This window comes from Meriones unguiculatus, chromosome 16, assembly GCF_030254825.1.
Source record: "Meriones unguiculatus strain TT.TT164.6M chromosome 16, Bangor_MerUng_6.1, whole genome shotgun sequence".
Taxonomy (NCBI): Eukaryota; Metazoa; Chordata; class Mammalia; order Rodentia; family Muridae; genus Meriones; species Meriones unguiculatus.
Genome location: NC_083363.1, coordinates 6425405 through 6447012, shown reverse-complemented (window position 1 = coordinate 6447012; position 21608 = coordinate 6425405). Strand labels below are relative to the sequence as shown.

At 44.5% G+C, this 21608-nt stretch overlaps 1 protein-coding gene across 2 annotated transcripts in view; it reads left to right on the top strand.

The window, feature by feature from the left end:
* Positions 1-564: 564 nt before the first annotated feature.
* The window catches only part of Btbd9 (BTB domain containing 9), a 346626-nt gene continuing 325582 nt past the window's right edge, over positions 565-21608 (top strand). Inside the window, exon 1 of one of the 2 annotated variants that reach the window (XM_060369206.1) lies at positions 565-695. The gene's annotated coding sequence lies outside the window, so the exon portion shown is untranslated. Of the gene's footprint in view, positions 696-1184; positions 1399-21608 lie in introns of those variants that run through there. The other variant, XM_060369205.1, reaches the window with a different exon arrangement.

The following is a 21608-nucleotide window of genomic DNA, read 5'->3' as shown; positions in this document are numbered from 1 at the left end:
TGAAATTCGGAGTTCGAACGAGACGTGGCTCCCCCGCAGCCCGGCACGCATTATTTCGTGTTAAATTCACAACTCCCTAGCGCGGGCAGGTCGGGTGTTAGTCGTCCCACTTACAGAACGAGGAAACTGAGTCACGGGATCCCAGGCCTGGCCTTCACAGCCCCTTGATGCTGTTAACGACTCGCTCGGCTCCTTCTTCCTCCTTGTACAACTCTCGTGCACCTAGCACGAAAGGCAAGAGACTGACTGCAGAAGGATGAGGCTTTCTTCCAACAGGCGCTCCGGCTCTTCCCCATAGGCAGTGACGCGACCCATGACGCTATTCAGTGACGTAGGATGACGTGTTTACCTTGAACCAGGGGCCCGCAGGGCGGCCACACCCTTAGAGCCCAGTTCAGGAGGGGCAGCGGCTCCGACCCTTCGAGACCAGCCGCAAGACGCCGCCGGAGACGACCCCGGGCCCCTGAAATCCTGGGTCCTCCGGGCCCAGGGTTGAGCCGTTGCTAAGTGACGTCAGCGCGCAGGGCGCGTGCGCGGCCACGGCGCTGTACGTGAAAGCGGGCGCGCGCCGCGACGGCGGCGGCGAGGAAGGCGGCGACGGCGGCGGTCCAGGGGGCGGTGGCCACGACGCGGGTTCGCTACCGGCGGAAGGGACGTGTGTGGAGGCGGCTGGGTCGCGGAGGATCATCGTCGGGGTGAGTCGCCGGGGCCGCTCCGGGGAGGTGGGGCCCGGCCGCACCTGCTGCGCGGGCCCGGGGCGCGGGGACGCGCGCCCCCCGCCGTCCCCGCGCCCGCCGCTCCACGCCCCTCGGCCGCTGGTTCCGGGGGCGGGACGGGGGCCGACGAGGGTCAGTTCCGGGGCCTGGCGCTCCAGGGGGCTCGCTGGAGACGGCTGCCGAGGGACCAGTGCCCGGGTTCCAGGGTGACGCTGCCCGTTTCCCTTCCGCCGAGGAATTCGGAAGCGGGAGAAGCCCGCGGTCCTCAGCAGCCTCGCGCCGGGACCGGGACGCCACAGTGCGAGCCTGACAAAGGCGGAAACGGGGACCCTCGGGGTTTGGGGTTCACGAAGTTTCGGGTTAAGCGCCAAGGGCTTCGTCGGAGTAGGAGCGGGTTGTCACGGAGAGAATCCCTGACTGCGTGAGCGTCGGGCACACCCACGAGCGGGGGAAGGCGCCCTGTCAGTGTAGATGCCGGTTGGCTGACCTGTTGCTTGGACCTTCCAGCCTCACGTGTATGCCCACGTGCTCCTCTGACATTTTTATCCCGTGTTGGTGCACATTTTGAAGCCAAGGGACTGTCTATCCAGTGTTCTTACCTCCGCGTACACTCAAACCCGCTCTTGTGTTTATTTCGCAGAACTGTGATGTATGTGCTTTGGCCATTGCAAGGCCCTCGAGGGTAGGGCAGACCTGCGTTTTGTGTTTGTTTGCAGTGCTGGCTGTTACTTATTGGGGTGGAGGTATAGATTGCGTTTTCCGTGTGTGGGCTGGAATGGCGAAGCTGGAGTAAAAAGATGCAACTAGCCACCAGCCAGTAGTGTGAAGGACACTAGTGGGACGGGTGTGTGGTGGAGGGTCTAACTGTCCTTGGGAAAGAATGGAGACAAATGGAAGAAGTAATTTCTCCTGTTACCTTTTAAAGGCAGTGCCTAAAACCAGTGACAGGATAGGGATCACTGACATTTAATCATGCATAAAAATCGAGGGCCGTACCTTCAGAGTTTTCACCCAGAATTTACAACCCAGAGACTCGGTTTTATAACTGACACTCTGTGAAGGAGGGCATAAAAAGTTCTCACGTCTTAGAATCCATAAAACTTGCTGTGTAAGACCAAATACTCAGAATCCCCTGTTCTTCTATGAACTTTTAGCACTGGTCATCCGTTTTCCTTTTTTTGCTTGTGTCTCCTACATAACTGCAGGCTACAGAGTCGACACAGGAGATACTGCATCGAATTGTGCATAATTGGTTTATCAGTATTCAAGAAGCATTTAGTTTTGTCTGTCACATATTTAATACAACTGCCTCCCTCTTTCTAGAGTTGTGCGAAATTAGTGAGGGGATTGTGGGGTCACAGGTGAGGTAGGTGGCCAGGCCTTTTTTCTTTCATAATGGGCTGTCTGGTCATGAATAGAAAGCATGCATATATAAAACAGTCAAGGAACCAAAATGAGTTCGTAGTATTAGGTGAAACTATAGTAAAGGAGAGATTTATACAAGGGTCAGAGATAGGGCTGGGCATTAAAAGAAGCGTAAAACGGGAATTAGGAAAGAGTTAAATCCTGTGGTGAAAATTTAATGTGGATTAAATTGGTGGTAGGGTGGTGGAGGGATATTTTGAGGAGACGTGTGAGTGGAGCAGAGAAAGGTTCCTCATACAGAAATAGTGGAGGGAGAAAATTTAATAGGGTGGGAGGAGAACAACTCGTAACAATAGGGTAGAACCTGAGCTGGTTAGTGTTTTTGTCAACTTGACAAACTAGACTCACTGGGAAAAGGGAACCTCTACTGAGGAATTGCTTCCATCAGATCGGCCTGTGTATGAAGCTGTGGGAACATTTTCTTACTTGATAATCGATGTAGGAGAACCCACCCACACCCCTGGGTTGTGGGAGAAGGCAAGCCAGGAAACAGCATGTCTTTTGCCTCCAGGTTTCTGCCTTGGCTTTCCATAACGATGGACAGTTAACTTGTAAACAAAATAAGCCCTCCCCCAAGGCGGTTTTGTTATAGGAAAAAAAAAAGTCAAACTGGAACTGAGTCTCTTTGCAGGGTGGAATGAGGCAGTATTAATCAGAACAAAGTCTTAGACAGGAGTCAGTTACACGTGTTATTCTTTTAAAACATCTCTATGTTTCTGGAGATAGGTTTTTACCATATCTACCTGGCTGGCCTACAACTTGTTACATAGACCACGTTGTTGTCAGACTTAGTATGATCCTCCTGACTCCGCTTCCTGAGTACTGGGATTACAGACACGGACTGCCGTTTTGCTGAGAGGCTATCTGACATTTCTGTGTCCATTGATTTCATTTAGTAATTGGAATAAATGCTTCTTTCCTGTTCATTTATCCTAGGTCGTCAGTATTGCATGGCCCAGTCCTCAAAATCTACGTAATGGGCTTAGGCTGCTTTCTGTTCTGGACATTTACAGAAATGATGTAACCAGATTCGTCATCATAACTATACACAGTGACAGAGATTTCATTGTGATTATCTCTCAATAACTCCTGAGCCTGTGACAGAAATACAAATAATGTTAGCTAGAAAGGAAGTCTACCTGAAGAAAGATACTGAGAAACATTGACAAAAAGCTCTGAGAGTAATTAGACAACTGTTGGAGAATAGGAAATCATCTTTAACTGTTTATTATTAGAAAGTTCTTGAGCTCTGTGTAGTGACACATACTTGTAATCTCGGCACTTGGAAAGTAATGGAAAGAGGCTCGGGTTCAGCAGCATCCTCTGCAACAGTGATTGTGAAGCTGGCCAGAGCTATGTGGGATTCTGTCTCCCCTTCATTCTCCCTCCCTCTCAAAAGACAAAATTCTGTAGGATGGTTTGTAAGCCTGGGGTTGAATTGCTGAGATGTGTAGAGTTACTTGGCAAATGTTGCATTATTTAACAACTCAGCAAATATTTATGAGGTGCAAGCTATGACTAGCTATTCATTCTGCCGGGTGCTGAGAGGACGCGGGTGAATGAGATGCTGTAATACCCTTGACATATATGTGTTCATCAGAGATGACAAGCCACTGGTTGTTGTATATTGTGATAAATTAATTACTTTTAGAATTAATAAAGTACTAGAGAAATTGACTGTTTGGGAAAACATGGGTGGTAAAAGATTAGGAGAGAAGAGGGTAGACCTTAGCCTCAAAGGTTAAATAGATTTTTGCTGTATGTAAAGAGGAAGGGAACTTTCTAGGTAGATTGTCTTTGCTAAATGTTAAAATTGAATGGTCCTTTTGGAAACTTTTTGATTTTTTTTTTTTTTTTTTTTTTTTACCGGTTTGATGAGTTGAGCCAAATTATGAAGGGACCTAAGGGATCTTTCAAGCTCTTTCATGCTATCCTATTTCCCTCTCTCTCTCTGGAAAGGGTCTCTCTCTCTTTAGCCCTGGTTGTCTTGAAACTGGTTATGTAGACCAGTCTAGCCGGGAACTCACAGAGATCCACCTGCGTCTCCCTCCTGAATGTTGGGATTAAAGGGGTACCACCATATCTGGCCCTCTCTGTTCTAAAAGGTCTAGATGCACTGTTCATTTACTTGGCAATGGAAAGCTAAGGAAAGTAGATGAAGCACATCACAGGAACCAACCAACAGTCCCACATAGGTTGCCTTAGAGTAGAGGCACAGCGACGTGCTGGTATCTCAGGAGGGGAAAGTGGGATGGGTAGAGGTCAGAAACATGTTAGTTGCTAAAAGTTAAAAATGTAAGAACACATAGGGGGAGGAAGAATAAATTCAAAATGGTACATCTGCAGTGAGCAAGTGGCTGATTATGATGCCATTAACTTAGAAAATAAAGGAGGGAGCAGTGGTGCTGTGTTAATTTTAAGTAGACAGATCTAGGTAGGTAGCAGAATCTACTAATTCTACCTCAGAGTTGAAGAGAGGGCCAGGAGCACTGTAATGTAAATAACAGCTGAGACCACGTGAACACATGAATAGCAGTTGTCTAGGGGGCGGGTCAGATCACTAACTTTGGGAACTTTGGAGGTAGGAAGATAGCAAGGCCAAATCCCTGTGTACCATTTATTGGCTGTGTGACCTTGCCACAGACTAATGTCTTTTCTCCTCAGCTTTTTGTTGGAGTTAGAGAATTATTGCGCAGACTGAGTACCGCAGCGTGTGCTCGGTGATATCAGCACATGCTGTGCACACAAACGCTGAACCAGTGGCAGGGTCACTGCAGTGACTGTAAGAGATGTGGAAGCAGGTGGTCTAACTCCCTAAGAAATCAGAGTGGGACCGCAAAGGATAAAGAGTAGAACTGGGGAAAACAGGCGAATCATCATTTAAACTCAGGTCATTTCTTGGCTACACCAGCTCTCAATCTCTATTCTGTTTCTGTGAGAAAATGCTGGACTGAAGAGTTTATAAATGACAGAAATTTGTTTCCTCAGACTTCTAGAAGTTGAGATGTCCAAGGTCAGGTGCTATCTGTCCCTTTCTCCTCTTATAGGAGCCCATTCCTGCAGTAGCAACAGAGGCCTCATGCCTTACTACCTCACAGATGCACCATCTCAACACAGTTACACTGAGGACTAAGTTTCCAATCCATGCAATTTGGAGAACCTTAAAACTATGGCAGTTTGAAAACTAGAGCATGCAGCATACATGCACAGAGGCTGTGGTAAACCACAGTGGTCCAGGCTCTCCATGTTTCAGATTGAGCAAGTCTAGGCTGGCTTGAAGGGTTGCAGCTTGAACAAGTGCCCAGGTGGTGCTACGCTGGACCCAAACGTGAAAACAACTGATGTAGACGTGATGAATGTATGCACGTGTGTTGTCGGGTTGGGGGACGATGCCTGAGTTTTAAAATGTTCAGATCATACTTGAAGTTAAATTTGTCAGCTTTTTGTATGCAAGGGGCCATGAGGAGTACAGACATGTTTAACTTTTTTTCTTTGCAATCCAATTTGTAATTTGGTAGAAGAGAGAGTGCAATTAGAGAAAGAAAATAGACTGCTACAAGGAATATGCTAAGGCTATATAAATATTGATTGCAGGCCAGGGACTTGTGCTTGTCGAGTGGGTAAGTGTTCAGTTTTGATTTCAATTCATAAGCCATTGTAATCTCTCAGAATGATAATAAGCCTGGGACTGGAGATGAAGCTTAGTTGGTAGAGGCCTTGGGATGACATTTAAGATCCAGTCCGCGACAGCACAGTCTAATGCTTGCGTAGCAAGCATGAAACCCCGAGTCTGATCTCTAATACTAAATCAGCTGGGCACAGTGGCGCACAAGCTGCACACGCCTGTAATCACAGCACTTGGGAGGTGGAGGCAGGGGGCTCAGAAGTTCATGGTCATCTTCAGCTACATAGTGAGTGGGAAGCTGCCACTTCAGGATATGTGAGATCTTGCCAAAATTACCCCCCACCCCCCAGAAATCTGGACATATTAACCTCCTGGGCGACTTTCGCGTCTGAACAGGAGACATAAAAGCATTAAAGTTCATGGTTTGGGAGGTGTACGTGGTATGTTAGCTGCTTTCCTTTACTCTAGTAAATATTTGAGATAAACCAACTTAAGGAGAAAATGTTTAGTTTGGCTTATAATTTTGGAGCTTTGTGTTTATGATTGGCAAACTCATTACTTTTAGGCCTGTGATGGGTATTTGTATTGGGAAACACGTCATGGCTAGAGACTCTAGGGTTTTGCAATCACCTTTGAGGGCACTGTCCCAATGAAATGAAACCTCCCACTAGGCTCCACCTTCTGCAGGCAGCACTCCTGTCCTCTGCTAATGACAGGCACCCAGCCTTAATGCATGGACCTTGGAAGGCTATTCCAAACCCACGATGTAGCATCATATAAGAAGAGTGCTAGTTACATTTTGTATCTTAAATGTTCCCCTGAGTCCTGTTAATGGATGATGGCAGAACTTCTGGGAGGTAGACCTACCAGAAGGAACTTAGGTTATTGGGGCATTGTAAAAGATATTTGGGACCCAACCCAGTCCCGTTTGCCTCTCTGCTTCCTAGCCACTGTGAGCCACTGTAAGTCCATCGTATGTTTCCCACCACATCAGTGCTTTTGCACTGCAGAAGCAAGAAAGCAGTGCACCAGCCGCTCGCAAACAGGAACCTGAGAGCACAAACAAATCCTTTCCACTTTCAACTTCTCAGGCATGTGTCACAGTGATAGAAAGCTGACTTAGTAAAGGGCCATTAACAGTGAGGAGCCATGTAGTGAGTGGCAGTATCGAGTGAGGCCCTTCCTGTGTGTTCTTTAAGTCTAATAATGATCTTGAAACCCTGACAACTATCCCAGTTGTACTAATGAGCTAAGTGATCTCGAGAATGGGGAGCAACTTGTCTGTAGTTTGTAGCCAGTGAGAGATGGTATTGTGCTTTAGCCCTTAATTGGACTCTTAATACCAATGCTTTTTCTAGTTAATGCCAACTCCTAGTTTCAACATGGGATCCTAGCATATGAATGTCATGATGGACACACACACACCCCACACACATTTTTGCAGAGTATGTAAAAATTGCTAGAACAGGTCAGAATCTTAGTACTTAAATGCTTGAAGATAATTTGGTAACATTTTTAAGTTTAGAGAGGAAAGGAGCCTGACAGTTAAAGGTCACAATGCTGATTATCCTATGAACAAGAGCTTTTTTTTTTTTTTTTTTTTTTTTTTTTTCCTGAGACAAGGTTTCTCTGTGCTCTGGAACTTGCTGTGTAGACCAGGCTGGCCTCGAATTCATGGACATCCACTCGCCTCTGCCACCTGAGTGCTGTGAGAGGGCCACCATGCCCAGACCTCCGGTGCTGTTTTTTGAATGATAGCATTTGAAGCAAATTCAGAACTTAACAAAGAAATCCCTTTGTGGTGGTTTGATTGAGAATGACCACCATAGGCTCAAAGATTTACAAGCTTGGTCCTCAGTGGTGGCAGCGTTTGGGAAAGATTAGGTGTTGGAGGAAGGGTGCCCACACCATTACCAGTTGGTACTCTCACTGCCTCCACCTTGCGGATCAGATGTGAGCGCTCAGCTGCTGCTCCAGCACCAGCCTGCTCCCTGCCTTGCTCCGTGATGGTTATGGACTCACCCTCTGAAACCATAAGCCCTCAGCAGACCCTTTATTTTTATGTTGCCTTGGTCATGGTGTCTCTTCACAGCAATAGAAAAGTAACCAAGACACCCTTGAAATCTTATCCCAAGCAATGCTATACTTGAGATTTACTAGCTAATCTCTCTGCTGTCCACATCACTTATTCCTTTATTTGAAATGTTTATTTTTATATTTTTCCACAAGATAAATGTATTCTATTCATGGTATAATTTAGTTATTTTGATTTGGTTCGTTCCTGGCATTTTGACTGAGTCACTCTTATTCATCCTATTTTCTCCATTCCTGGAAATACAGCCAGTAATTATTATTCTAAAAGTCAGTTTCATCTAAGTTCACAATAAATATTTGTACAGAAATTATAATTCTGCAAATGGACTAGCTAAAATACCATACCAGTAATCTCTTGCAGCCTAATAAAGCAACCCATAATTTAGTGGTTTCAGACAACATACTTTTTTCCCTCACTGTTAGTGTGGGTCAGGAACTCAGAAATACTGTAGGTCCAAAAGCCTGATAGTTTCAGTTTGGCTTTTGAAGTGCTGTGGCCTTTGTCAAAAGGTGCTGATAGGCTGGGAGGGTCTGCTTACAAGATGTCTCACTCAGATGTCTGTCATCCAGAGGCCTTGTGCCTTTCATGAGGGGCTGCTTGAGGGGCCTCTGATGTCACCCAGCTTCATCCAGAGCCAGTGATGAAAGAGGAAGAACCCATACATCTGCATGCCCTGTTATGAATATCAGTGCTACTTCTGTTGTATTTCAGTTGTTACAGTTGAATATAAGTTCAGCCCACGCTTCACAGAATAGTTAGGCTCCACCTATTTTGGAGGGAGGAATCAAAGAATTTTTGGACATCTTTTTAAAGTAGACAAGTTTTAAGCCATCAAAGGACCTTTTCCCGGAGGAAGCCATTTCATCAGCTGAAACTGTCTCTGTTAGACACATGCAGTCGTTTTTCTGACTTGTGTATTCACAGTATGGGAGAAATGATTATTGAAACATTATGAAATTAAGGCAGCTTTCTGTAGCTGGCAGGTTTGTGGAGTCCTTGAAGTTTTCTGTCACGGTTACTGTTAGCACTGTTGCACCCAGAACACTTTCATTTTGTTCCGTCTTTTTGTGGGAGGAGAAAGAGGCAGGAACAACAGGATCTTACTGTATAGTCCAAGGAGGTGCTGAACTTACACATTCGGAATTTCGGTTTGCCTCCCACGTGCTGCCACTAAAGATGTGCCCTACCCGCTCCTGGCACACTTAGAAGTTTTAATCTTTTAAAATCCAGCCACACACTTTGTCCCAGTTAGTTTTGCTGTCAGCCTGACACATCTGGGAAGAGCAAAACGCAGTTGAAGAACTGGCTCCGTTGGGTTGGCCTGTGGGCATGTCTCGCTGGCTGAGGGATGCAGGAGGACCCAGCCCACTGTGCCATTCCTTCCTGGCATGGCTTCCTTGATGATGGACTGTTAGGTGTAAGATGAAATAAATCTTTCCTTCCACTAGGTTTCTTTTGGTCAGTGTTTTATCATAACAATAAAGAAGTAAACTAGAACATCCTAGGTAACATCATTGACCTTACAAGCTTTCAGAAAAAAGGTGCTTCCTCAGCCTCTGTTTGAGGAATCTTCCTTGGCTCATCCATGAATACCACTTATAATAACAAAACATGCTTAGTTGATTTCTTTTGGACTGTTTGGGCCTGTTCCTCAGTGTGTGTCTTCACAGTGGTTTCACATTTTTTTCTTTGTTTTTAATTAGCATATTTTAATTGTACAAAACAATGGATTTTATGATGACATTCTTTTCTTTAATTATTTTACTTATTATGTATACATTGTTCTATCTGCATGTACACCTGCACACCAGAAGAGAACACCAGATCTCAGTATAGATGTTTGTGAGCCACCATGTGGTTGCTGGGAATTGAACTCAGGACCTCTGGAAGAGCAGCCAGTGCTCTTAACCTCTGAGCCATCTTGCCAGCCCTCATGATAACATTCTATCCACCCGTGAATACAATTGCTCTGGTGTGGTGTCTTCTAGGTTTGTCCGGTTAGATCTTTTGCAGGAACACCAAGTGTTCTTCAGTGCTTGCTTTTGAGACGTTGTCTTCTTAGGCATGTTAACTTTGCTCACTCAGCTCAGATGGGTCTACTGGCTCTCCACAGTGAAGCTGTGCTGTTCTTCCCCTGTAGCTAGTGTCTTCTGAGGAGAGACTGTACGTATGTTACTATCCAAACTTTTACCTACTAGTTTAGCATCCTTTGATGATTCTTTCCTGAATCAGTTGTTGACAAGTGTGTTGCCAAATTAAGATTTACTAGTTTCACTATTCTTTTTACAGTTATTAGTTGGTTTTCTCCATAATCTAATTAGTTACTAACTCTGTGATTTTGTGGCTGGATTCTTATATTTTTAAATGAGTCATCATTCTTTTTTTTTTTTTAAGATTTATTTATTTATTATGTATACAACATTGTGCCTCCATGCCAGAAGAGGGCATGATATCTCATAATAGATGGTTGTGAGCCAACATGTGGTTGCTGGGAATTGAACTCTCGGGACCTCTGGAATAGCTGCACTGAGTCATCTCTCTAGCCCGAGTCATCATTCCTTGCTAACATGTATTAAATAGAATTATTTCAGATTTGACTAATGGAAATCTTTTCAAGCTGGTGCTTTGTCTTTCTCACTTGTTCCCATCTTGGATGCCCTCTTTATTTTCTGGTTTAAGATAGTCCAGGTCTGTCTCATATTTTCCTTACTCTTGCCCTGGAATCAGCTTTTTCTCCAAAGTACCTTAGCACATGCAATCAGAATCAAGATCCTGGTGTTAGGTATGGCTATAACTACTGGATACCATTGCTTCTAGCTCTCTTAACAAATAGCCATCTTGGTGTGTGTGTGTGTGTGTGTGTGTGTGTGTGTATGTGCATATATATATGGAGAGAGACATTTCTATATTTGTACTACACACTGTAGGTTCCAGCCCTATACTACTGGATATATTGTAGCTATTTGCTTTTCATACATGCAACTCCTTTTTCAAAGTGCTAGTACCTACCTGCCTTTATCAACAGCTTATTCATCCATTGTGTGCTACCACATGTACCAAGAAAGTAGGTTTGAAACTGCTGACTTGTACCTCTGTGAAAAAGAAACTTGTTTACTATAGGGCAACATTCTTTTCCAGTGTTAGCTTGAGGGGTGTGGTCCAAATATGGTGTTCAGAAGTTACAGAGTTAATTCTCCTGTGGTGTCCATGTGAAATTCAGTCTCCTTCATTTGATCATGTTCGGCTTCACTCGTCCCATTTTTGTGTATCTTATTGTCCTTTTTTGACTGTGTGATTTATTAACATGGTTCCCCAAAATTATGTTCATAAAAAATTGTCACTGTCCTCTGACCTTTCCATTTATTTGTCTTTGCCTGTAGATAACAATTTTTTTTTATTAATTACACTTTATTCACTTTGTATCCCCCCATAAACCCCTCCCTCCTCCCCTCCCGATCCCACCCTCCATTCTCCTTCTTCACGCATGCCCCTCCCCAAGTCCACTGATAGGGGAGGTCCCCCTCTCCTTCCTTCTGATCTTAGTCTATTAGATCTCATCAGGAGTGGCTGCATTGTCATCTTCTGTGGCCTAGTAAAGCTGCTCCCCCCTCAGGGGGAGGTGATCAAAGAGCAGGCCAATCAGATTATGTCAGAGGCAGTCCCTCTTCCCATTACTATGGAATCCATTTGGACACTGAACTGTCATGTGCTACATCTGTGCAAGGGGGGTTCTCGGTTATCTCCATGCATGGTACTTGGTTGAAGTATGAGTCTCTGGAAAGACCCCTGTGTTCAAATTTTCTGGTTCTGTTGCTCTCCTTGTGGGGTTCCCATCCTCTCCAGCTCTTATTGTTTCCCACATCTTACATAAGATTCCATGCACTCTGCCCAACAGTTGGCCATAAGTCTCAGCATCTGCTTTGATAGTCTGCAGGGCAGAGGCTTTCAGAGGCCCTCTGTGGCAGGTTCCTAGCTTGTTTTCTGTTTTCTTCTTCTTCTGATGTCCGTCCTCTTTGCCTTTCAGGATGGGGATTGAGCGGATAACAATTTTTTTGTAAAGATTTATTTATTATGTATACAATGTTCTGCCTGCATGTATGCCTGTATGCCAGAAGAGGGCACCAGATCTCATCATAGATGCTTGTGAGCCACCATGTGGTTGCTGGGAATTGAACTCAGGATTTCTGGAAGAGCAGCCAGTGCTTTTAACCTCTGAGCCATCTCTCCAGCCCAGATAATTAATTAAAAAAAAAATTATCAAGACACTGATCTTGCACATGCCCCATGAACACACTTTATTGTAGGCTGTGTACATTAGAGTTTGCTGAGGCACATGAGTCTCAGGCTTCAGTAGGTGGAAGCAAACTTTTCCTTTGAAATACGTGTGTTTTGAGCCTTGTTACCAACAGTGTGACCACTGCTCATGACTGAAGCTTGATGATGCTAAGTTTTTTGTTGCTTGCTGAAGAGCTAGAGGTGAAAGGCAGTTTAGTGGAGAAATAAATTCCTTGGTTATATGTCATCTGTACTAACTTATTAACTATTTTTAAATCACTTTTGCAGGAGGTAATATATGAATTTTGTACAAAATACTAAAAGGTATACAAGTTGAGATTAAGTTTTACTCTTTACCCCACACTTCAGTTCCCTTTCTTGTAATAGCCTGTGTTGTCATTGGGTCATTGCTCTATTCAACACATTTATCAAGTGCTCTTCAATGGCGGCCATGCCTCTTGTGTGTGGAGATACAGATGAAAAAAATCGGGCAAGAGCTGCATCCGCTATGAGGCATCCGCTTCGTTAGCAGAGATTGTGGCTGGTGATGTGCCTTAGCAGGCAAAGGTGTTCACTGCCAAGCTCGACAACCTGAATTTGGTTCCTGGAACCTACGTGGTGGAAGAGAATTGACTCCCAAAAGACGTCTTCCGACATCCAAGTGCACACCATGCCCCATTTCTAAAAAACCAACAGAAAAGAGATAATCAATTAGAGATAAAACATAAATTTCATATGGCTGGGGACGCCGTGGTAGAACACTTGCTTAGTTACATGTTTGAGGACATAGTTTCCATCCCCAGCACTAAAGAAAAAAAATAGCCAATGTAAATATAGCATGTTTCAATGTTTATTTAAAAAAAACTTTAAAGGTAAGGATGGGTTCTGTCATGGAGTCTCCACACAGAAGTCATTATCCGTAGTCTGATTTGCTCATTTTCCCACTGCTCTCCATCTTGCCCCTCTCTCCTCTCACTGGTTTCTTCTTTCCCGATTTCTTCTCCACCTCTGTTTTCCAATTGTGTTTATTACCCTTGCTATTTCCTTCTTCTCTTAAGATCTCTTCCTTTCCTTTCATGATTCCATTTCTGGTCTTAGTACCTACAGGTATGTAGTGCACACACACACATCATTTTAAGTTTGGATTCTGCATATAAGAGAAAAATGTGTTTGTCTTTCTGAGTTTACTTATTTTGATTAACATAATGATTTCCAGTGCGTCTATTCCCCTGCCAGTGTCATGGTTTCGTTTTTGAGGGCATAGAGGCCGTATTGTGTACACGTACCACATTCTCACCTGTTGGTGGATGTCTAGCCTGGCCCTGGCCCTGCCTGCTGTGGACAGTGCGCCTGAGTGTATGCACGTGCAAATGCTGCACCTGAGTGTATGCACGTGCAAATGCATAGTGCGCCTGAGTGTATGCACGTGCAAATGCCTCTGGTATGTTGACTATCTTTGGGTATATACCGTGAGCTGTATAGCTAGGTCATTTGGATTTGGCTTTTTGGAGAAGCTTCCACATTGCTCTTCATTGTGCCTATACAAGCTTACACCAGCAGTGAATGATGGTGTCCCTTCTTCCCACCCCAAGTCCTCCCCTATAATTTGTTGTTTTCTTGGTGACTGAAGTAAGATACTCTCAAAGCATTAACTTCCTTGATGACTAAAGGTGATGAGCACTTTTCAAAATCTTCACTGGCAATTTGTATCTTTTTTTTCTTTTAAGACCAACCTGTCTGTTCAGTTTGTTACCTTTTTTAATGGTTGGTCAGGTGGTTTTGTGTTTGTTTAAATTTTGAATTTTTTTCCCTATATCCTGAATATTAATCCTCTGGTGTATAGTTGGACAAAGGCTTTTTCCCCACTTCTCATTCTGATGATTATTTCCTTTGCTGTGCAGCAGCTTTTAATGTAATCTCAGTTGTCACCTGGGACTATATCCTGTGCCACTGGAGTTTTGTTCAGGAGTCTCTGCCTATGCCTATATACATTGAGGCACCTCACTGACTTTTCCTCTATCAGTTTTACTGTTTCAGGTTTTATATTAAGGCCTTTGATTTATTTTAAATAGATTTTTGTGGAGGATGAGAGATGGATCTAGTTTCATTTTTCTACACGTGAAAACCCAGTTTTCCTTCAGTAAAGGGGCTGAGTGGTGGGTTGAATGAGGTTGGCCTCCATAGGCTTATTTATTGCATGGTTAGTTCCTAGTTAGTTAGCTGTCGGGGAAGGATTAGGAGAGGTGTAGCCTTGTTGGAGGAGGTTTGTTGCTGGGGCGTGCTTTGAGGTTTCTAAAGACCACACCAGGTCTTGTCTGTCTGTCTCTCTGCCTGCTGCCATGCTCTCTGCCATGATGATAATGGAGTAAACCTCTAAAATTGTAAGCAAGCCCCAATTAAATTCTTTCCATTATAAGAGTTGCTTTGGAGCCTGGGGGAGATGGTACACACCTTTAATCCCAGCACTTGGGAGGCGGGGGCCAGGCATATCTCCATGAGTTCGAGGCCAGCCTGGTCTACAGAGTACATTTCAGGATAGCCAGGGGGGTTGGGGATTTAGCTCAGTGGTAGAGCGCTTGCCTAGCAAGCGCAAGGCCCTGGGTTCGGTCCTCAGCTCTGGAAAAAAAAAAAAAAAAAAAAAAAAAAAAAAAGACAAAATAACAAAAAGACCAAAAAAAAAAAAACAAGGTAACCAGGATAGCCAGGAACTACAAAGAGAAACCCTGTCCCCAAAATTAAAATAATAAAATAAAATAAGAAAATAAGAAAAATAAAATAAAAAAATAAAATGAAATAAAATAAAAATAAAATAATAAAATAAAATAATATAAAATTAAAATAATAAAATAAAATTAAATAAATTAATAAAATAAAAATAAAAAATTGCTTTGGTCGTTGTGTCTCTTCACAGCAATAAAACCCTAACTAAGACACTGGTTCTTATCTAATGTTTGTTTTTGACAGCTTTGAAAAATTTAGGTGGTTGTAACTGTGTTGATTTGTTTAGATAAATGTAAGAAGGGGAACACAAAAAAATAAAAGGGTAAAAGTGTTTTTCAAATAGCCAATACAGTAAAGTCAAATACTACTAAATCTGGAGAAAGGAAAAGGGAGGAAACTCAGGGAGCAACAAAGAAGCAAAAGAAAAGAACAAATATTTTCTGAAAATGAAAAAAATAAGGATAATAAGGAGATGAAGGAGAATAACAAAAAACTTAAAAACTTTTACCAAATACAATACGGTAAACATCCTGTTTTGTTTTTGTAGAAAAAAACAAATCACAAAGGGGGAAAGTGGGGTTATGAAAAGCTGCTTTCTGAGCCCTCAAAAATTTAGGCTGCCAGCTACATGCATGGGAAGGGCAAGGTCAGCTGAGTCTCTGGTTCTTCGTTTGGCTTCTGTGGCTGCTGTGTAAGAGTCTGCTGTCTCCAGAGCAGTGTTCACCACGGTGCTTTCCTTCTTTGCACTGGGGCCTCTGCTGGCCACACCTAGCTTTGCAGTTTGGAGCTTATGCAGCTTATGCAGCTCTTGGAGCCTCCAAAGGCCTGACCTCTTGTTAAGCTACTTTAGCTGAAGCATGTCTTCCAGGATCATTGGGAGTAGGAGAGTGGCCACAGTATTGAGAGCAGTAGAGGCCCAAGAACTCTTCCATGCTTGAAGGACTCCTGGGTATTAATAGTCCCCTTGTTAGAGGGGACTCTGGGTATTGGGTATGGCCCAGGACCTTCAGAGTTCTCGGGACTTACTGCACCACAAGATAGGTAGGAGGCCACAGGATATGATCTGCCCTTTGGCCTTAGGCTCAGACCTATCAGACTTCAGGATAGTTCTCAGTTGCTGAGGTCTGATCCAGGGCATCATGGTGGTTCTCTCTCTTCCTGTGCGCTTCCTACCTTGTGCAAGACTTTCCTGCCATCTTCACTCTGAGGCTGTCTTACTCTTTACCTCTCTGGAGTCCTTAGGGGCTAAGGCAAGGTGAGGCATATGGAGGTGTTGTAGGATGAGATCTCTATTTTGGGTATTCTGGTGGTTCAGTTTCTCTTCAAGGTAGTGCCTGGCTGCAGCCCTCTAAGGGATCCGATGGTATTTCTCCTTGCTGTTGACTTGTGAGTGGAACCCTGTCTCACCAACACCTGCAACTGCATCTGAGCCCTGTGGAGGGCTGTGGGCTCGTCCTCAGGATAGGACCGCATAACTTTGTTGTGGCTTACACTTTTGGAGAAAGCTATGTAGCTGAGGCCGTGCTCAAAGTCTTCTCTTCACAGCTTTGCTTTCTCCTTCCCAGAATCTGTATGACTCTTTAAAGCTTTCCTCTGTTCCTGTCTTTAGGACAAATTCTTTACTCTGTCTTCTTCATCAGCTCACACAGAGGCAGCTAGTAGTATATCTTTCCCAGAAGTCCTAGGTTTTGTTTCTTCTTTTGTTTCTGAGACAGGATCTTAGGTGTCTCAGGTGGGCTTCAAATCCATTATTTAACTGTGGATCACTCCTGCCTTCACCTCCTTCCTGTTTTTAAGCATATACATTGCTTCTCTATTCTATTTCATTTTTCAGGCTTTCCATATAGTAGATTAAATGTCTGTAGGTTACCATACCAAGGTTTTTTTTTTTTTTTTTTTTAATTACAGGGTCTTACAGGTTTACTAAATAAGCTAATTTTGATAATGAGAAAACATGCAATACTAGTCTTATTTAAAACCCCTGATTTAGCTTATCAGCCCCTCACTTTATCAGCCACTATCTCGTCACCTGCATCCAAAGTACCACCATCAGAGCATCTTTCTGTTTCTGTAATTGTTGGTGTTCTGGTGAAAACAATGCTTGTCAGAGCCCACTGAAAAAAGGCCTTGCCTATGTAGGGTGTGAAGGGAGTATGTATATGGGTAGAGAGGGGGCAAGGCAAGTAACAGTGTGTAACCATAACTCTTACGACGCTAACCCTAATCACCCTAACCTTGACCCTAGCCCTAACCTTGACCCTAACCCTAACCCTAACCCTAACTCTTGGCCCTGGAACAAAAAGTGAGAGGCAGGGCATCCTCAGAGAGGAGGCTAGGGGTGTTCTGTGTGCCACTGTCCTCCAAGCCAAGCAACCAACATCTTGGAGAGTTCAGCTGTGCCTGCTTGCAAAAGAATCATCCCAGCTGGGCTTGTTGACTGTGTGGATCCCCTCCTGGAGGGTCGGGAGGGTCACGAGAGGGTCGGGTGGCCCCTCCCCACCTGACACAGGCTGTAGAGAATCAAGGCTGGCCCAGGGACGGGCCGTTATCTTTCTAGAGGGAGCAGTTGCCTTTCCAGCAAAAGAGGGGCTGGGCCGCGCCCAGCAGCCGGTGTGGTGGACGGACAGTCCACAGCTGCAGCCATAGCCACAGTGCCCACCCAGAGTTTCTTTGACCGAGAGAATCGGCCTAAGTAGCAGGTGCAGCAGGGGAGAATGGGGCCTCGTTTCTTCTTGGCCCTGGGCAGGGCTGAGCAAAGTGAGCCAGCCCCACCAAGTTCATCAGGGCGGGGAAATGCAGGGTAGGCTCTGAGGGTGTGGAAGCGGAGTGACTCAGAGTATCTGTGGAAAACTGCGTTAGTGCCTTCTGTCCATGCTCCTGTACCAAACCTGGAGGAAACAGTGGATGCTAATGGGGGAAGTCATCTCAGGCTGTGCACGCTAGGCCTTACTTGTATTTTATTTGAGTATCTCTTTTATTGTGGGCATTTTCTTTCATCACCTGGCATTTACTGGAAACATGACTGTGGACTTTCAAAGCTCCTCACTAAGGTAATCTCCACAGTCCCTCCAATCATCAGGTGAGGGTGGCTCAGGGTTCTGGATCATTGTTCTGACCCTCCTCTGCATAAAGGTTTTGGTACGTGTGGATAGCATAACACTAACTATTGAGAGTTGTGCGCCCATTACACTCTGAATAACCCACACGCATAGGTTCCCAGGGTGAAATTTGGTGGACTCCTGTGGTTTATCGTTGAGACTTTTGGAGGGGACTAGACATGGTTTTTCTCCCGTTGGGAAGGGATCTTAGCAACAAAGGGTAAGTGAGGGCAACATAGCCCTGTTTATGAACTCTGAACTTGTGCAGTAGCCTGACGATGGGCCATTGTCAGTTGTCAGGTGTTAAGTACTGAGCAGTATGGACCAGGCACTGTTAAGTTTGCTCTAGGCATTGTGTAGTCCTGTGGGATAATCACGGGAAAAACATTGCAGCAGAGGCCTGTTTGATTCCAGAGCTTTTTAACTGGAGAATTGTTATGGAAGTGTCAAGCAGAGGAATAACACAGTTGCTCTTAATTTTGGGTTGATTATTTTGTAAAGCAGATATGGGCTTGAGAATAAAATAGGATGTAGGAAAATAGTTGGGAAGCTATTGAAGCAGTCTAGATGAGAGATGTTTGAAACCTGATTGAAAAGTTGTAAAATAAATGTGCTTTTGCTTTTGTTGTTGCTGTGACTAATACTGGACAAAAAGCTATTTATGGAGAGGTGTTTAATTTGGCTCACAGTTTGAGGGTGTAGTCTAGCACAGTCAGGAAGGTGTAATGGCAGGAGAGGGGCCTGTGCATTCTTTTCTAGGTCGCTCAAAAGCAGAGAATCCCAGAGTAAAACGGGCTTTCTACTTTCTCCATTTTTCATTCATCCCCGGACCCTCGAGTATGGGATGGTACTGAGCCACATTCAGGGCGAGTTTTCTTGCCTTCAGTTTAGCCTCTCTGGCCACACCTTCCCAGACATACCCAGTAGCGCACTAAAGGCTGTAGGCACTTCTGAAGCTAATGTGGTTAGTGATGGTTATCTATCGCAGTGGCTAGGAATGATGAGCACACACACGTTTAGGTGATTAATTCAGAACTGATTAGGTGTTGTGGGCTCAGGGAGGTGGTGTCTGTGTTCAGGTCTGTAGCAGGGCTTCTTTGTTGTTTGCACTGTGTGTTAAGATGGAGGCGCTGGAGGCAAATGCACGTTGTTAAGGGACTGGTTCAGGGTGGAGTAGTTGGTTGGTGGCACCGGGAGGGACATGTGCTGGGTCACACTGCAGACATGTGCATCTGTGCGGAGGGACCTGGGATCTAGACGAGAGCTCTGAGCTAGAGAGAGATGGAAGTTACGGAGTGCAGGCTGGAGGACGGGCCACTCTGAAGAATGGAGCTCTTAAAGAGGAAGTAGTGACAAGAGCGCAGTGAGTATTGCAGAGGTCAGGGGAAGAGGACATTTTAAAAAGGGCGTGTTCAGACTTAGGGAGGCAGAGGCAGGCAGATCTCTGTGAGTTCAAGGCCAGCCTGGTCTACAAAGTGAATCCAGGACAGACAGGGCTACGCAGAGAAACTCTGTCTCAAAAAACCAAAAAAGTCCGAGCTGCCAAAAATTCAGAAGGGTTAGGAAGTGAGAGACTAGAACTTACTTTCTCCTTCGCTGATTCCAGGTTCAGCCACAGAGCAGCTGTGGACTTTGACAAGTCTCTGCTTTTTTTTTTTTTTTTTTTTTTTTTAGTTATTAAAAAAACAATCCCCAGACTGGTGTATTTGTGTGTGGTGTGTGCAGTGTGCACGTATATACACATGTGAAGCTAAATCTGTGCGTGTATGCCTGTGTGGAGGCCAAAGGTCGACTTCATATAGCTTAGTTATTGCTTTCTGCCTTGTTTTTTAGACCGGTCGTTCTCAACCTTCCTAATGCTGTGACCTTTGCCTACAGTTCCTCATGTTGTCATGACCCACAACCACAAACTTTTTTGTTGCTACTTCCTAACTAATGTTGCTACTGTTAGGAATGGTAATGCAGATTATCTGATATGCAGGATTCCTGATCTGTGACTCCCAAGGGGGTCACAACCCACAGGTTGAGAACAGCTGTTTCAGACAGCGTCTCGCTGAACAGAGCTCTTTGTTTAATACTAGACTGGCAGGCTGGTGAGCCCCAGGAGCCTACCTGTCTCTCCAGCCCACAGCTGGTGCTGGGGCTATAGGTGTGCACTGCCAAACCTGGTTTCTCTGGGTGTACTGAGGGCATCCAGCCCCTTCCCACTGAGCCATCTCCTGGCACCCTGGCTGTGATTATTCCTCTCATGTCTGTTTCCCAGGAATTAGTGAGTAGTTATCTTATTTGGGCATGAAGAAAGGCTAATAAGTGAATTTTCCCCTTCTCAGTGAATTAATAACTTAATAGTAACATTGTCAGGTTGTGCAGACTAAATAATTTATTTTCCCATCACAGAGTGAGTTCCCATTATGTATGCGGCCTTAGAAGGCTAGTGTAAAATAAATCAAGTAAATAGATCTGATGACAGGCCTTTCATCAATTGTTGCTGGCCACGGGCACATGGGCAGAGAACCACCAGCAGGATTGTGTGTTATGTAATGTTAGTGTGTTATAGGTTAAGCGCTTAGTATTTTTATTAATTTGGGAAGTACTGTGGCATGTGGCCTTTAAAATTATATTATTATATTATCATAAATCTCGATTAAGGCAACAAAACATATTTACTGTGGCCAACTTTACAGCTGGGGTAAAATATTTTATAGTATGTGTAATGAGCCACTAGATGATGGTGACTCTCAGCTCCGTGTGAAGAATTTGAGCTGGGAAATGAATTAGCATCTGTAAAGGTCTATGTAATTATGAAAATTAATTTCAAGGAATAATGTCATGTGTCCTGCAAGTACTTCCTTAATAATTGAGGACAGTGAAGAAATGGAAGTGTGAAGTTCTCCAACCTCAAGTCCATTTTGTAAAAAGGATATAATAAAAATACAGTGCTAATATGAATCTTCAAAGATACGCTTCCAACTTAATATAGAAAGAAATGAAATTGAGCTGCCAGAATGGCTTTGTGTGCGTAAAGGCACTTGCCATTGGACCTGCTGACTAGTGTCTGGTCCTTGAGACCCACAAAAGTGGAAGGAGAATCTGCTCCTGAAAGTTTTCCCCGACCCCCTGCATGTGTGCTGTCACATGTATATGCCCCCCCCCATTAAATAAGTATAAACATTTAAAAAGAAACAGTTGACACATAGTAGGCATTCAAAGGTTAGTCTACTTAATTCTATGACTGCTACAGGCCTGCAATTATAAGAGGAGACAGTGGGTGACATCTTAGAAAACCCAGCAGCGCTGCATCCTGGCTTCCATTGTCACATTGACCACGTCAGAAGGCTGGAGTAGGGTGAGCAAAATCGGTGCTTATGGGGGGGACACGATACTTAGCCATTGGCAGCATGCTTGGAAGGAGAGCACTCCTAGGTGGAATGGATTTCAGAAAACTTTAAGCCCTTTTATTTGTCAGCGAGGTCACTGTAGTAATAGTGCAGGCTCTGTAGGTTGTCCAGAGCCCAGGCTAAGGCTCACTACTGTGGCACAGCAGGTGGGGTTGGATCATAGTTTCTCAGTTAGGTGGAAAGCTTAGACTGCTGCAGTCGACAGCAGTTTGCATGGAGCTTGTGTCTGTGGCTCTGGCTTCAGTCTGTTTAGTA